Source organism: Triticum dicoccoides, unplaced genomic scaffold (genome assembly GCF_002162155.2).
Source record: "Triticum dicoccoides isolate Atlit2015 ecotype Zavitan unplaced genomic scaffold, WEW_v2.0 scaffold97250, whole genome shotgun sequence".
Classification (NCBI taxonomy): domain Eukaryota; kingdom Viridiplantae; phylum Streptophyta; class Magnoliopsida; order Poales; family Poaceae; genus Triticum; species Triticum dicoccoides.
Window position 1 is genome coordinate 4495 of NW_021314448.1, and position 3817 is coordinate 8311.

A 3817-nucleotide genomic window follows, 5' to 3' on the forward strand; every position below is an offset into this window, starting at 1 on the left:
GATGGATGGGTTTTGCTAGATGCGATGGATAGAGGTGGCTCTGTATACCATGTGAAACAGCGGAGAACGTCGTACCTCTCTCGAGGCGACGTTTTCGTGTTAATATAGGCAGGGGCATATCCCTGATAAGCATACAAGGTTGTTGAGATTACATCTTGAGATACAAGGAAAGTAGAGATAAGATATACATGAGGAGATTACAACCATATACTCTAACCAACCAGACCTAGACTTATCTCAACTGAACCGGCCAAGTGGTGCGCCCCTTGAACCTGAATATTACGTGGTTTAACAAATTACCTTTGATAGGGTCGATTATACAGAAAGGACTCCCTCGAGATGTCAAGACAGAGCCTCACGTCAGTTTCCTTTTCTGGATGGAACAACCAACTTCTGGATTCATTGTTGGCTGTGAATAGTTCTGCAGAATCCCAGTAATGAATCTATCATAAGGTCGGAAAAGTGAACACAACAAAGGGGACTACTCATTTAAATTCTCAAATTCATTATTTTCAGTTGGCCAACATGATTGAACTTGCTGAACTGGAACTGAAAGTCTGACGGATGCCAGTGAAACATCACCACATATACATGCAGTCTCCACAATCTGCACGAGATGTTTTTCTTTTTTGAATGGTATAATCTGCACAAGATGCAGTTGGCGGTGCATGGTGTCATGTACCGCTTGAGCAAGCAATCAAACTGTTCTGATACTGCATGAAAGAAACGTGTTGTTTTAGCATACTTTTAGTTAAAAGAAACAGAGCGAAAATAGGGTGTGTAGTCATACTTTTAGTTAAAAGGAAACGCACATTCATAAGATTTCTGTAAAGCAGAAACAAACAGCCATTCACCTCCAGTTCAATCAATCGGCTGTCCCCTATGTCTTCATAGTTTACCATGCAATGCAAGCAGCTGCTATGTCCCCAATCATCATTCCAAGACTCCAATGTGTGGAGGGTAACTAGCAGCGAGTAAACTGCGTTTGGGAGCAACAAACACTGTTGAGATGCTGAACTAAGAATAAGGAAATGAAAGTGACAGAGTGATCGACTGACCTTTCAAATGGCCTTGGTATAGCTGCACAGCTACTTCTTGATGATACTTTTGTTACTGATATTGTTATTTTTTGGATGGAGCAACCAATTAAGTCCTGAATAACAAATCCCACTGTCGGCCATAATCGTTCTGCCGAAACAGAGTAATGAACGTCAGGTCAGAAAACGGGCATATAAATGCTCAACCAAAAAGAATCCCACTTTCTTGATACAACTGTATCTAAAAATAAATGGTAAAATAGATAGTCATTCACCTCTAGGCAGGTTCATCGATAGAGTGCATACTGTAGTACTCCTCTCCATCTCAAATACTAGCTACTACCTGTGTGCTATAATACGAGACACAACTTGTAGATGGAGATCCTGGCCAGATGCTAGTCTCAACAATAGTAGCCTGAATGGTTTCATGACTATGTAGTATATATGTACACAATGCAGCTAAAATGATTGAGCAGCTGTGTTGGCAATCCACCTGTCAGATTTAACAAGTTATTAGTTACTACTACTTCAAAACAATAGAGAATTGCGGGATTGACTCCCTTTCTTCGTTGGAAAAGAAGGAATACATAGATAGCAGGAGTTGTGATAATTACCTTGAGCTACTCAAGTTCAAGTATCACATTAAAATCTGGTTCTGATCCTTTTAATTTCTTGGCTAGCTCTTGTAGCTCGGGACTGCAACCCTGCACTAATAGACACTCCAGTGAAGTGGGAAAGTCCCCCTTGTCCAGAGATCGGATTTTAGGACAATCTTGGACAAATAGTGTCTTAAGAGAAGGAAGGCTGTGTAGGCCTTGAGGAAGGCACAGCAGATTCGGGCAATCCATAAAACTGATGAAACGGAGGCATGTGAGGAGCTGAAGAGCTCTCTCTTCCTCTTCCGTGAAGCTTTCTGCCCGGTGATCATACCAGAATTCTAATGTGTGGAGGGTAGCGGCAAGGAGGCTACAGATGGGAGCCACAAGCACTGCTGAGATGCAATCCACTGTAAGTTCTCGTAGTTGACAGGAGTCTGCAGGCGATAACAGGTTGGTCCTTGCTACCACCAATTCCGAGAACAAATCCGCTGATATAGAACGGCTAAGACAATTTCCTCTGTTGTACATCTTCACACTGTTGAGGTTGACTGTGATGGGAGGATTAAAACCATCCACTGTTAAATTCTCAGAGTTCACCAGTATAAGATCGGTGAGACAAGTGAGGTTGGAGAGCAGAGCCATTGACTCCATGCTTGACTCTCCATCAATCTCAAGTTCCTCGAGGGAAGCAGGCAAAGGATTGATGATGGTGTGAGCTGCTTCGATGGGCCGCAGAAAGAAGTTGCCACATTCTTTTACTGTAAGTGATTGGAGGCACGCGAGGTCCTGCAGTCCATGGCACCTGATGCTGCATCTTCTGACATCTAGTCTTCTTAGGGATTTCAGATTGCTGAGCGGTGCCATTGACTGCATGCCTGACTCTCCTTCAATCTCAAGTGTCTCCAGGGAAGCAGGGAAAAGCTTGATGGTGTGAGCTGCTTCGGTATGCCATGGAAAGAAGTTGCTGCTGTTGTATACTGTAAGATATTGGAGGCACGCGAGGTCCTGGAGTCCATGGCACGTGAAGCTGCATCTTCTGACATCTAGTCTTCTTAGGGATTTCAGATTGGTCAGCTCTGTCATTGAAATGTGTGATACATCTGTAATACTCATTTTCTCTACTTTTCGCAGGTTATGCAAGTCCACCTCACCATTATACCCATTAATATACATGTTGTTCCCTGCATAGTAAGTCAGCTCTGCGGAACTATGTCTCACATCACAAACTATCATTGTGGAGCTGTGAGGCATGGGTGGGAGAGACAACTTTGGGCAATCAAAAATTTCAAGTTTCGACAGATGGTTATAACAGCCAGCAGAGTACTCGCGCAGGAAGGGTAGTGTACGGAGATTGGGGCATGACCTGCAATAAGTAGTTTCAAGCCTTGCAAACGAATCATTAGGCACCCCAACCCACTCAATAAGTTCAGGCAAGGAATCAAGGACAATCAGCTTCAACTGCAAAAAACTTTTGTTTGTAGCGCCACCAAAGACATGGCGGATCTCACTAACTTCATAAATGTTGCTCAATGTGAGTGATTCAGTCGGTCAATCCGCAAGCATAAGAGATGTTTTTTTTCTTTTCCTTGAGGGGCAGGTACAAGCTCAACAGATGTGAACCGCGTCGCACCATGCATGCCTGCAAAGTGTCTACGGCGCAGCGCCTTCTTCCCCGTGACCAGAGTTGACGAACGACAAGCCCGTGCCTCGCAGGGCCTCGTCGACGATGCCATCCAGCCTGGCCGCCATGGCCGGCGTCATATGGCTGCGCCAGTCGCCGACCACGCCCTTCCTGAAGAAGGCGTCGTTTGACACGGCCAGTGCCGGCGCGCCGTTCCTGTTGACCTCCAGGTTCCTCAGCTTCTCCAGGCTGCACAGCTCCAGGATGGCGCCCACCACGCCGGCGTCTTCCTCCTCCGCCGTGAACGGGCATCCTAGAAACCGCGCCAGCTTCCGGACGTTGCCCGACGGATCGCGCAGCATCTCCTCGTACCTCAGGAAGAGCACCTTGTCCGGGCGATCCCTGCTCGCCTCCCACTCCCAGTACTCGGCCGCCTGCCGCCACATCGGCGCGGACCCGTTGCGGCCCTCGCAGAACACTTCGAACAGCTCGGCCAAGTCCAGATCCTTGGGCTGGTCGTCGCCGGCGCCGTTGTGGGCGACTAGCTTCTTGAGGAACCA

At 46.7% G+C, this 3817-nt stretch overlaps 1 long non-coding RNA gene across 1 annotated transcript; it reads right to left on the reverse strand.

Annotated features, from left to right (window-relative positions):
* Positions 1 to 924: 924 nt before the first annotated feature.
* Positions 925 to 1526, reverse strand: LOC119348592. The gene is made up of 3 exons (XR_005169034.1): positions 1313 to 1526; positions 1059 to 1188; positions 925 to 979 (listed from the first exon to the last, which is right to left on the reverse strand). It is a non-coding gene; the product is annotated as an uncharacterized LOC119348592 (long non-coding RNA).
* Positions 1527 to 3817: the final 2291 nt, after the last annotated feature.